Below are 14530 nucleotides of genomic sequence, written 5' to 3' on the forward strand. Positions count from 1 at the left end.
GGCTGGTGTTTGAATAACAACGAATTGTTTTTTAGCTCCAGGGTTGTCAATAGCTGCATAAATTCTTGCTCTCTCTTCTTCTTCACCAAGGGTAGGCTCTCCTATGATCGCATGTGTATGGAAATTCCTACCTTGACCTCTTCCAAAACTCACCTTACCTTTTCTAGCTCCTTCTATTTACAATATTTTCATTTTCTCTCTCTTGCTGAAGAGAAGCCTCTAGCTCCCTTGGGCTTCTTAAATAACTAAAGAAAATGGTAATATGTTTCCCATTTTGTCGTTTTTAATGTGACCTAAGCACTAAATGTCAAGTACCATTTGTGGTTTTGAAAATTTATACCCATAAACATTCTTTTAAACTTTCAAAAACCTTTGATTATAATCAACAAGTGGCATCAATAGATTCTTCAAGCAAACACAAGTACATTGACCCTATTATTTTAGAAGTCCCTATGAAACAAACTCCACTTTTGAGGAAAGTTTTTATTTTCAGAGGATGCACACAAGCTAAACTAGGAAAGAGACTTTCAAATTTGTGTCATCCCACGTATGCTTTCTTGGAAGCAATCATATGTGCAACCTAGTGTTGGCAGATGCCAACAAAAGGCAATTGGAGTGACTACATCATTTTGCAGCAATTACTTTTTATCAACAAAATCTTATTTTGTGTATTTTTTCACATTGTCGTTTTATCACCAAAGTTTTACTTTTGAAGTTGAGAACGGCAAAAGGTGCTTCCTTGTTGTAATTATTGAGCCATGTCACTTTAATGGAATTACCCTTCGTATAAATTTTAGTTTTGGGAATGAGGCTCTCTCTCTCTCTCTCTCTCTCTCTCTCTCACACACACACACACACACACACACACACACACACACACACACACACACACACACACACACACACACACACACACACACACACACACACACACACACACGAACAACAGTTAGTCACCCATCCAATTCCCGTGGGGCTAGATAAGGGTCTTCTATAATTTTCAGCTTTTGGAGTGAATTGAGAACATATCTACTGCAACAAACTTAGAGTGTAGCCATTGGAGCTTCCTTCTTCTTCTCATGAGACATACAAAACCTTGCTAATCCATTGCTACTATGCGAGAGTTACCATTTTTCAAGTTAGAACCCATGAGCTAGTGAGCAAAGGGTCAAAATCCACACACAATTTATCCTTTAGTGATAGACAACCTTGATCATAACCGACTATATTTCGAGTAGAAAACATATTTAAAGAGTTTTTTTAAGAATTTTTATGCCATAACCATTGAATAGAAAAGCTATTGTAATCTTGCAATAAAACTTGCTACTCATTAGGCTAGTAAAGTTTGCCTTAAAATGCATATTTTCATAGTAAACACTAATATTTTAATTTGACTAGTTTAAATATGAGGAAATAAATACAAAAGATCTGAAGTACAAAAAGATAAACATTGGCCAAGGAGCCCAAATTGGTACTACATAAAGATATTTTATTTATATTGGTTGAGAGTTTGAGGTTGTACACAACATCTGGCCAACACACTTCTTATTCTTATTGTACCATCAAATTTTGCAATGTGTGTTGTGACATCCGCACTCCAAAGGTGCGCACTATATTTGGTCTTCATTCCCCTACTCTTTGGCTCGTCATGAGATGGTGGAAACTCAAATAAAATATTTCCATCATATCTATTTGGAAGTTCATCAACTTGTTGAAATGATGAAACTAGCTTGAAGGCTAAATGTAGAGCATTGGAAGTAAACTTACAATCAAGCTAATAATGCTGGCATGTGATAAATTTGCTTTCAAAATGATTTGTGGGCTTCCAAAAATTATAAACTTAGTACCAAACTGAATGTCCAAAAGAAATTATTTGCCATTATCACTAGCATAGCTCAATACAGCAAAAACAACCTCACCCTTATCCTTGTCATCTACTTGCTGATATAGCTTTAGTGTATCTTCTTGCATTTTGTACGAAGCCAGATATGAAGAGCACACAGTGGTGGTATACTGAAGACACTCAACATTGAGTTGCAAACCATTGGAATCCTCAATACATGCCATTCGAGCATCTTCTGCCGTTTGAGAGAAGATTCAATGGAGGCAGGTAACGACTTGTGTAGTTCAAAGATGAAAATCCACTCTTATATCATGTGTGAAAGAAATAGGGTAGTTTCCATAAATAGGAAGTTATCATGAATAGATAGATATAATGAATAAGTGGGCATAATAAAGAAGGGGGTAATCATGAATAAATGGGCATAATAAAGAGGGGGGGGGGGGGGGGGGTAATCATGAATAAATGGGCATGATAAAGAGGGGGAGTTATTTAAAGGATGAAATTGGACGCTCATTATTGTTTGTGCATGAAATAGAAAGAGGAATCAGGGGAATTATCATGAATATATATATATATATATATATATATAGAGAGAGAGAGAGAGAGAGAGACACTACAAGAGGTTGTGTGCTCTTGTGATGCTTTTAGCGATGAAAATACACTGGGTTTTTAAAACCCCTGGCGTCGCTATTAGCGTCGATACGGGGACGTCGCTATACGCATCGCTATGGCAATCGCTATAAGTGTCTCTATATAGCGACGGCTATAGTGACGCTGCATGGCCATCAATAGCGACGTTGCAGAGCCTAATATAGCGACGCCCGATATGAAAAAAATTTGCAACCATATTGAATGTTTCATTTGTCTACCTTTGAAAAAAAGTGCAAAGGTAAATATAGACCCAAAATAGTCACCCACAAGACAATATAATCATTAACACTAGGTTGGTAACCTAACAGGACATAAAAGTGTCCTTTTAGGGTTTTGAAAAAAACCTCCAAAACCATAGTAGATCCACTCATTTTGTGAAATCCTTTCATGAGGTTATAGTTCAGGGCCTACTACACATGGAAAAAATAAGAAACTTGTAAAATTTCTCATCTTTTGGTCACACCAATCCTCCAAAGTTGATGGACCAGTACATTTTCATCAAAACAGTCATTTCTTACGTTTTGTTGCATAAAACTAAGATTAGGGATTTTTGTAGGACTTGAGATAAATTCCCTAGTTAACTTCAATGGGTTGGTGATCAGAACATATGATTTCTTCTCACTCACTATTTTTTGTTTTGCCAAAAGAAATAGGTACAAAAAAGTTGAATTTTTACCATTCTGCAAACCTATCATCAAAGTTTCTATAGCCACGCTCAATATAAATAATATATGCATGTTTTCTTAGTTCCCTATTGTCCTTTAGGTTCATAAGGAGCCATGGAGCATGTCAAAAGAATAATACATCTCTTACAAAGGGGAATCTTCGGGACAAAGATGAAGTGCTAAATACAGCAAACATGAAAAAACTGGGCTCAACATTATGAGTTGTAGAATCCCATAGAAACTATTCAATATCTAGCCAAATTTGATCCTTATGACTAGATATGGTTACTACCTACAAAATGCATGTAGTTATCACAAGAAACTAACAATATTGAAAAAGCTATACTTGATATACTAGAATGTTTCTTTTTCTTCTATAATTGAAAAAATCAACCATCATTGTCTACTATGAAAAATAGGGTATTAGGTGCCCCAAAACTCAATGAATATTAGCTTTATGTTACAATATGCGACATAGAAAATCAAAACTGCATTTGGCTATCATGAAAGCCACCAAAAAAATCATAGAAGAGCTAAAATTGGCTAAAAAACAGGATTTGACAAATTTTGTAATTTGGTCATAACTTACAACTTTGGCATTTATTTCTCCCTAGAAGCATCAGGACATGTTGAGGACTACTAAAGATAGTTCTCTAGCATTATAGACCTCACAAACATGAATTCTAGAGTGGTATAGTTGCAAAAAGCCAAAAACAGGACCCGTTTTTTCATATAGTTTAGGTTGTGAAATGTTGTGCAAGGACAAGGTTAAAGATGGAATTGATATTCCAAAAAAATGTCGAGTTTTTTTCAGCTCATGAGACAACTTTCTAGACAGATAGAACCTCAAAATCCATTTTGAAACTCTTAACATAATTCAAGGAAAATGGTCACTTAACAGGACATAAAAGTGTCCCAGGACATAAAAGTGTCCCATTACCAACCTAGTGTTAAGTCCATCATCCATAGTACGTATTGTTTGCAAAATAAAGATACAAAAATGACAAGCGTGAATTCATGAAAGTAAATCAATGACAATTGTACACAGCAACAAAATCACTTGATTGTTAATCATTGCAAATGTAATAGTTACAAACCATTGTCATTATTTAAAAAATATACATGGTTTTCAAAAAGACATAGTTACATGGTCTCATGATACATAAGCTATGACAAAAAGAAACTAATGCTATCTAGCTATGGCTAAACTGACGTCGTCTAATCAGACGTCTCATTGAGTCCAAGCGGCGTATCTATCGGATTCTGCAAAAAAAAACAATAAGATAGCTTTTTGTAAGTATAAACATATAGCAACGTTTATAAAACAATACAATAAATAGAAAAGAATAAACCCTAATACTAACCATGCCGCCGCGAGAAGTTAGGATGTCTATAAGGGCGTTTAAGCCCTTCCTGCCTGCGTACTCACGCTCGTACGGTGTGGGATCACGTCCTGTAAACGACCACTGTCAAAACATACAAAGAATCCATTATGTTAGAATTTCAAATCCCATAAACCCTAAACTATCGAACATAGATGCGAAAACACTTACAAAATCGGCCTCAAACGATGCCCACCCTTCGTGCGAGCTCCCTGCCTCTACTCGGCGCTCTGGCTGCCTCCTTTTGTTGCTTCCACTTGTCGGGATTCTCGCGCGCTTCTTTCTTCGCATGCTTCCAATCTTCTTTGGCCAGCCAATCTGGTCTGTTCCACCCATGCTTGATTGCTTTTTGCACTTCGGAATGCTTATGCTTGCAGTATTCGCGCATTCGAACCTTCATCACATCTTCATTGAAGCGGTCATCCCATGTTGGAACGGAAAACTCGTCATGAAGCATGCTAATGACTCTACCTTTTAATTCATTCGGTACTTCACTCTATGTGTTTAGTATGTAGTGTCTAAACACCTGAGAGCAAAGACTGCGCATGTGCAAAATCACCTTCTTGCCTTCATCATCCAAGATGATGCCGCCGCTGAAGTCGACGGAGTAAGGCAAGGCCTCTCACCGCTGACGCGTGAACCTGGGTGTCTCGGGAGGGGTCTCTAGTGGCGTGTCAAACGGGGGTACGGACGTTGGGTGTCTCCATTGGAATCTGAGCCCCCGAAGCGAGCAGTGTCCACTGGAGTGACTCCTGGAGGAGTAGCTAGTGGTGTGTAGATGTGGGGAACGGCAGTCAGCCGCGCAAAACCTGGTGTCGATGGCGATGCCGTGGCTGGTGTTGGGACGGGCAAAGAAGGGGAGGGTAAAGAGCCTCGTTGAACACGAGGCGGTGTCGAAGCATCGGTGGCGCCATTCCCACAACAACCGCCACCGCCACCACTAGAGCTCCGGTGCCTAGATGAGTGTGAAGATCGTCTCGTCGACACCAAAGCTTCGAAGCACGCTGAGGACTCCGAAACAGAGGGAGATGCGGATGGAGTAGGAACGCTCGATGGTGCGCCAGAGCGATGACGCTCCACGTACCACTGTCTCTACTGGGGTGACAAGGAAGAAAGAAACTCCTCATCATCCATACCTGCATTAAACACACGAACATTTAAACTTAATATTGAATGAATGGAGTAGAAAACATGGACAAGTAGAGAGAGAGAGAGAGAGAGAGAGAGAGAGAGAGAGAGAGAGAGAGAGAGAGAGAGAGAGAGAGAGAGAGAGAGAGAGAGAGAGGAGGTGCTCGTCGTCTCTGCTTATGAGAACATACCTAGAGCATACGTACTTGGAGTGGACGCAAAGACCATTAAATACAATGACGCAATGACGCATATAAATACAATGACGCAAATACTTAAAGAGCCGGAGAATCGTACAAGAACTTGAATGTGCTTGTAGCTTTGGAATGTTCAAAGGCTAGCAGCAATAGAAAGCGTTCTTCTTCTATTCAACTTGAGTGATGGAAGAGGCAAGTCCATAACTCTGAATTTACAAAACGGAGCAAAATTGTTCAAATACAATATTTATGGCTTTAAGAGATCTCTCTCTCATCCTCGCATAGCTCAGAATAACTTCCTATATCTATATAGAGCTCTCCGTTTAAACAGATGTTCTCTGTTTCATTTTGTAGATCCTTTGCATGCACCCCATAGAGAGTAGCAGCTTGATGTTCGTTTGGCACCACCTCCACGGCTTCTGACTGAGTATCTTCTCCGATCTCCTCCATTAATGCCGTTGTGATTGGCACATGGTAGCCTTCATACGTCCGTGCACTACGAGGGTCTACCTCTATGACGTACCACCAGTTTGATGCAGACTTTGTGGGATGAAATATCACCTGCCAGAGCCACATAACTTACATGAGAGCTTCCAAGCACATAAATTCTAAAACACACGTTAACTATTTACATACTTACTTGTTCACAATGCTCGGGTAGTATGAAAGTGTCTCTTAGGTCAGTCCATTTCTTAGTTGAATCCACCTCAAGAAAACCAAACTCTCCTCTGCGCACAGTAGCGTTGCGATCCTCCCTGATTATCTTGAACCATTGCATGTCGAACAAGTCGACAAAAAATCCTCTATAATTGATCCTCAAAATCTCTTGTAGCGTGCCGAAGTAAGTGAGTTCCGCCACCACAGGATCTGCATCAAAGGACCGTCGTCGACTAGACTATTCAAATTTTGCTATGATTCCACAATCTTGAGTAAAACGTTTTTTGTCGATCCGTTCCACCCTAAAATGTCGACCTTTACACCATGCTGCTGTGTATGACTTATACTACAACCAAGAAAGATTATGAGTGGCCGTTCAAACATCTAAAAAGTTACTAGTCGTACATTGCAAACTTACCTTGGTCGCACAACCCCTAGAGTACTCCCACTCTTCCTCAGTCACTTCTTCACCACACTGTTGTGTGCTTTTCAATTGGTTGTGAAACCATCTTAAGCTCATGAATGTTGGTAGGCTCTCCAGACCCGTCGGATAGTGCATCGGTGGTCGTCTTCCCCGTCCCCACTCGATTTTTGCCCTTTGTCGCTCTTGCTTTGCATCCTCATATTGTGAAATCCACTTCTGTATGACTGGATTGTGAAGCATGCAAAATCGATTGATTTTAGCCTCTAGATCTTCTGTCATCTTCTTCTCAACACCGAGATTGCACACGACAATTCCAAATATGCGCTCATCATCTATGGTTCGCCATAGCGTGTCCCGGGCTTTATCAAATCCATCTAGCCACTCTCCAATGTACACTAGGGACTCTGATATCAGCCAATCTTCTGCCATGCTACCCTCCGGACGTGCCTTCTGACGCACATATCCCTTGAGCGTTTTCATGAAATGTTCTAAAAAGAACATCTGTTTGGAATGTACTGTGCCGGCTATTTCCACCTCATCAACTATGTGAACAAGAAGATGCACCTGAATGGTTAGCAAGGTAGTAGGAAAATGTTTCTCAAACATGCACACAACCTCCGCAGCGTTTAGTTTGGCGAATGGTATGGGGTCTACGTTGATCTCCTTTTGTGAGATCCATTGCACCAACTTCGCAAGTTTGTAGATTGTGTTACGGACGTCAAGAGACAAACATCCCTCAATGGAAACCGGTAAAATAAACTACAAAACTAGTGCATCAATGATATTAAAGTCCACACACGAATTTGTTACACAATTCTCACTATGATATACTCCACTATGAACATACCCGACACATTTTATGCCAGTCGTGTGACTTCAAACCGGTAAGCTTTCCTTCTTTAGTAAAACATGTTCGGAGCGAGTGCATTACACCACTGGGGGTCCGCAAAGATCGAATGGTCTCTTTTACTTTGCGTTCTTGGGCTCCTGTGAAAATCCATGGTGCTTTAGGGAGTTTTGCTCCATACGATCCACATTTCTAAGGTCAACTCTGGCTCCCAAAGTATCTTTCTTGCCGGTCAGATGGTCCCATAGTAGATTACCTACATTCTTGAATATGTGCATTGGATCGAGCAAGTGATTGATCATGAGTCCGGGCCAGTATGGTAATTCGTACCATAGAGATAGTCTCTTCATCCCTGGGGACAATCCATCATCACACATCTCCTTCTGCTCTAACTATGCTTGTGCAGACATCCTCGGTGGCTCTCTTCCCAAAAAGCCATCGCGTAACACATGATTCTCTGGAAGATACGCTTGATGACCTTCGTAGATTTTCTTCTTCAGTGAGGGCGCCCTACGTGCATTCAGTCTAGGTCCACATGTGACACATGCTCTGTATCCGCTTGTTTGAAGCCCTGCATGTATACACATGATAATAGATCAGCTTGAGAAAAACCAAGATTTACAGTGTCTGAGTGAGGAGTGTAAATAGATCACCTGAGCATTCTGTTAGTCTGGGATAGTCATGCATGGTCCACATTAGAATACCTCTGGTCAAAGCATTCCATCGACCTATGTGTCGGCTCATATCCACCACCTCTATGCCAATCCACAATTGTTGTAGCTCTTCCAATAGTGGACGAAGATACACATCCATATTCTTCACTTTATATTGCCCCGGCACAATCAAGCTTAGCCATAGGTGCCCGTTCTTCGTAGTCAACCACGGGGGAATGTTGATCTTTGACCAAATGGATTTATGCCATCCATAGCCAGGCCTAAGCGCAAATTTCGAGCTTCCCTGGCAAAATCCGACCATGTTCCATCTATATGTTTCCAGGCTGCGCAATCTGCAGGAATTCGTAGCACACCATCCAAAGATTTATTCTCCTCATGCCATGATGCTAGGGCGGTCATGGACTTACATTCGAAGAAATGCTTGATGCGAGGAAGCAGAGGAAAATGTCGCAAAACCTTTTGTGGAATTTTTGTCTCGTGGAGATCTGCTCGATATCTTTCGGAATCACATTTCGGACACTTCTCCATGTCTATGTATTCCCCTCTGAAAAGAATGCAGTCATTAGGACAAGCGTGGATAGAATTGTAATCCATCCCCAAGTTTCGCAAAATCTTTCTTGCTTCATCTCGGGAATCTGGCATCACATTGTCAGCTGGTAGTATGTGCTCTTTAAGCAATCTACACAACATAAAAATACGATACAGTCGTGTAAAAATCTATCAGATCATTATACATTTAGAGTTTTATTAAAGTAAACTAATTGTAATAGATCACCTGAAAAGCGCTGTGACGCTAGTGTCACTCCATCCAAACTTTGCCTGCATGTTGAGAAGAACCAGGAGTGCTTTCAATCTAGACATACGTGCTCCATTATACAATGGCGTATCGGCTTCACTTTTCATATCATCATAGATAAGCCTTTCTGAATCCATGATCATCTCGATCATTTCATCAATCTCGGGCTCAAACATTGCCTCGTTGGGAATGTGCTTTGCATGATCATCCCCCGAGCTGTCAGAGGCTACATCTTGTGGCCTCACATATGCTGCTTCACTACAAGAGGCTCTTCATATTAGCGACGCTCACACAGCGACGCTCAAAAAAAAAGTTCCCGGCGTCGCTATGAGCGTCGCAAATTTATTTGTAAATTTGCGACGCTCATAGCGACCCCGGCTGGGGTAAAAAAATAACCGAGCGCGCCCAAAAACTCAGATCTCAGATCTGAGTTTTTCGGCGCCCTCAAGCAAGGAGCAGGTAACGCTCTCCCTCACTCTCTCTCTCTCTCTCTCTCTCTCTCTCTCTCTCTCTCTCTTTTTCTTCTCCACACACACACACACACACACACGAGGAGAGGAAGGAGAGCCAGGTATGCTCCTTCCCTCTCCTCATTCTCATGTTCCCTTCCCCTCTTTCTCTCTCCCTCTCTCTCTCTCTCACACACACACATACACACACACACATAGTGTTTTTGAGAGAGAGAGAGAGAGAGAGAGAGAGAGAGAGTACAAACAAAAACAAAAACGCACACACACATACATAAACAAAGAATGCACACACACATTGAGAGAGAAAAAGAGAGAGAGAGAGCATGCATAAACAAAAAACGCACGCATTGAGAGAGGAAAAGAGAGAGAACATGCATAAACAAAAAACGCACACATTGAGAGAGGAAAAGAGAGAGAAAACATGCATACGATCCAAAAAAACGCACACACATTGAGAGAGAAAGAGAGAGAAACTAATTTAACGTCGTAGGAAACTAATTAAAATTAAAAGACCTAAAGATCTAGCCGACGAGGAGTTGAACTCAAGACCTATTATTCAAGAGGAAAATGGCATAATCAATCTATCATACTTGGCATGGGTGATAGAAAGGTTATACCATTTATCTCTTTTTATTGGCACACACATCCACACACGCGCACACACACAAGAAGAAGAGAGTTATAACGTCGTAGGAAACTATCTTAAAAGACGTTAAAGATTAGGTTATATGTAGACTTACATTAAATTAGATTTAGGTTTATTTTTAACTAGATTTACGTTTATTTAAGCTAGATTTAGATTTACGTTATATTAGATTAGATTTAGGTCTCCATAGACTGCGATGCCTGCATGAAGCGGGTGAAGAAAGCCCTCAATGGAATATAGGGTATTGCTGCCTTCACTCATGGTGGGCTCCGTCGATCCAAAAGTACTGGTGAAATGTCTTCAGAAGATAGGGAAGAAGGTGGATCTTCAGGGCGGCAAGAGTCACTACATCCCCGACACAATGACCATCTAGACAACCTCTAGTCATTAGATTTACGTTAAATTAGATTTAGCTTTATTTTTAGTTATTTACGTTTATTTAGATTTACGCTTATTTACGTTAGATCGAGTCCTCGCAAGAATTACTTACGGTTTAGGGTTTAGAGTTAGACGAACAGTGAAAAGATCTACTGTGAAAAGATGTTAAGATGAAGTGAAGTGCTACAGCTAGAGAAGAGGCAAAGGGGTTTTGTCCACTACATGCAGTATCATGTAGACGTGGGTGTGTAGATTTCTTGTATCCACAAATATAGGTATTGACCAATAAAGACGAGATTATAACCCGGTGGTTCTGATCTCCGTGCACCTCTAGACCGAGGTGTGGGGGGATTGGACATGACTAGAGAATGTGAGGTAAAGAGAGAGAGAGAGAGAGAGAGAGAGAGAGAGAGAGAGAGAGAGAGAGAGAGAGAGAGAGAGAAGACGAAGAATGCCAATAGAATATTAAATTTGTTGTCCAGGTTATAAGTTTTTTATCCTCATTATGAGTAGCGACGAGGATGTGGGACCGTCCAACCGAAACACCTATCTCTCAACGAGGGTCTTATGTCCTTGTAATCAATGCAAGCATGCTGTGCGACGGACAAGACGTGTTTCTTTGCAGCACGTTCGCGAATTTGGCGAGTTCGATCCATCTATTATAGATCGAGTTGTTGCCAATTATAACTCGTCGGACTCTGACGCTGGCCAACAAGCAGCAATCTTGCAACCCAATAGACGTGTTCGCAGGCGCTTTGGTCAAGCAGCATATGTGAGGCCACAAGATGTAGCCTCTGACAGCTCGGGGGATGATCATGCAGAGCACATTCCCAACGAGGCAATGTTTGAGCCCGAGATTGATGAAATGATCGAGACGATCATGGATTCAGAAAGGCTTATCTATGATGATATGAAAAGTGAAGCCGATACGCCATTGTATAATGGAGCACGTATGTCTAGATTGAAAGCACTCCTGGTTCTTCTCAACATGCAGGCAAAGTTTGGATGGAGTGACACTAGCGTCACAACGCTTTTCAGGTGATCTATTACAATTAGTTTACTTTAATAGAACTCTAAATGTATAATGATCTGATAGATTTTTACACGACTGTATCATATTTTTATGTTGTGTAGATTGCTGAAAGAGCACATACTACCAGCTGACAATGTGATGCCAGATTCCCGAGATGAAGCAAGAAAGATTTTGCGAAACTTGGGGATGGATTACAATTCTATCCACGCTTGTCCTAATGACTGCATTCTTTTCAGAGGGGAATACACAGACATGGAGAAGTGTCCGAAATGTGATTCCGAAAGATATCGAGTAGATCTCCACGGGACAAAAATTCCACAAAAGGTTTTGCGACATTTTCCTCTGCTTCCTCGCATCAAGCATTTCTTCGAATGTAAGTCCATGGCCGCCCTAGCATCATGGCATGAGGAGAATAAATCTTCGGATGGTGTGCTACGAATTCCTGCAGATTGCGCAGCCTGGAAACATATAGATGGAACATGGTCGGATTTTGCCAGGGAAGCTCGAAATTTGCGCTTAGGCCTGGCTATGGATGGCGTAAATCCATTTGGTCAAAGATCAACATCTTACAGTGTATGGCCCGTTGTCATCGTCAACTACAACATTCCCCCGTGGTTGACTACGAAGAAGGGGCACCTATGGCTAAGCTTGATTGTGCCAGGGCGATATAAAGTGGGGAATATGGATGTGTATCTTCGTCCACTATTGGAAGAGCTACAACAATTGTGGATTGGCATAGAGGTGGTGGATATGAGCCGACACACAGGACGACGGAATGCTTTGATCAGAGGCATTCTAATGTGGACCATGCATGACTATCCCGGGCTAACAGAATGCTCAGGTGATCTATTGACACTCCTCACTCAGACACTGTAAATCTTGTTTTTTCCCATAGTTGATCTATTATCATGTGTATACATGCAGGGCTTCAAACAAGCGGATACAGAGCATGTGTCACATGTGGACCTAGACTGAATGCACGTAGGGCACCCTCACTGAAGAAGCAAATCTACGAAGGTCATCAAGCGTATCTTCCAGAGAATCATGTGTTACGCGACGGCTTTTTGGGAAGAGAGCCACCAAGGATGTCTGCACAAGCATGGTTAGAGCAGAAGGAGATGTGCGATGACGGATTGCCTCCAGGGATGAAGAGACTATCTCTATGGTACGAGTTACCATACTGGCCCCGACTCATGATCAATCACTTGCTCGATCCAATGCACATATTCAAGAATGTGGGTAATCTACTATGGGACCATTTGACCGGCAAGAAAGATACTTTGGGAGCCAGAGTTGACCTTAGAAATGTGGATCGTATGGAGCAATATTGGCCGCAAACAGCGTCTGATGGATCGATAAAACTCCCTAAAGCACCATGGATTTTCACAGGAGCCCAAGAACGCAAAGTAAAAGAGGCCATTCGATCTTTGCGGACCCCCACTGGCGTAATGCACTCGCTCCGAACGTGTTTTACTAAAGAAGGAAAGCTTACCGGTTTGAAGTCACACGATTGGCATAAAATGTGTCAGGTACGTTCATAGTGGACTTTAATATCATTGCATAAAATGTGGACTTTAATATCATTGCTGCACATACTTTACAGTTTATTTTACCGGTTGCCATTGAGGGATGTTTGTCTCTCGACATCCGTAACACAATCTACAAACTTGCAAAGCTGGTGCAATGGATCTCACAAAAGGAGATCAACGTAGACTCCATACCATTCGCCAAACTAAATGCTGCGGAGCTTGTGTGCATGTTTGAGAAACATTTTCCTACTACAATGCTAACCATTCAGGTGCATCTTCTTGTTCACATAGTTGATGAGGTGGAAATAGCTGGCACAGTTCATTCCAGATGGATGTTCTTCTTAGAGCGTTTCATGAAAACGCTTAAGGGATATGTGCGTCAAAAGGCACGTCCGGAGGGTAGCATGGCAGAAGGTTGGTTGGTATCAGAGTCCCTAGTGTACATTGGAGAGTGGCTAGACGGATTTGATAAATCCCGGGACACGCTATGGCGAACCATAGATGATGAGCGCATATCTGGGATTGTCATGTGCAATCTCGGTGTTGAGAAGAAGATGACGGAAGATCTAGAGGCTAAAATCAACCGATTTTGCATGCTTCACAATCCAGTGATGCAAAAGTGGATTTCACAATATGAGGATGCAAAGCAAGAGCGACAAAGGGCACGAATCGAGTGGAGACGGGAAGACGACCACCGATGCACTATCCAGCGGTTCTGGAGAGCCTACCAACCTTCATGAGCTTAAGATGGTTGCACAACCAATTGAAAAGCGCACAACAATGCGGTGACGAAGTGACTGAAGAAGAGTGGGAGTACTCTCGGGGTTGCGCGACCAAGGTAAGTTTGCAATGTACGACTAGCAAGTGACTTTATTTATAAACGTTTGAACGGCCACTCATAATCTTTGTTCGTTGTAGTATAAGTCATACACAGCAGCATGGTGTAAAGGTCGACATTTTAGGGTGGAACGAATCGACAAAAAGCGTTTTACTCAAGATTGTGGAATCATGGCAAAATTTGAACAGTCTAGTCGACGACGTTCCTCTGATGCAGATCCTGTGGTGGCGGAACTCACTTACTTCGGCACGCTGCAAGAGATTTTGAGGATCGATTACAGAGGATTTTTTGTCGACTTGTTCGACGTGCAATGGTTCAAGATAATCATGGAGGGTCGCAACGCTACTGTGCGTAGAGGAGAGTCTGGTTTTC

The 14530-nt window shown here is 41.7% G+C and overlaps 1 pseudogene; it reads right to left on the reverse strand.

The window, feature by feature from the left end:
- Positions 1-1551: 1551 nt before the first annotated feature.
- On the reverse strand, positions 1552-2076 carry LOC147423457 (uncharacterized; annotated as a pseudogene).
- Positions 2077-14530: the final 12454 nt, after the last annotated feature.

This window comes from Adiantum capillus-veneris, chromosome 26, assembly GCF_014529385.1.
Source record: "Adiantum capillus-veneris isolate H3 chromosome 26, ASM1452938v2, whole genome shotgun sequence".
NCBI classification, from domain to species: domain Eukaryota; kingdom Viridiplantae; phylum Streptophyta; class Polypodiopsida; order Polypodiales; family Pteridaceae; genus Adiantum; species Adiantum capillus-veneris.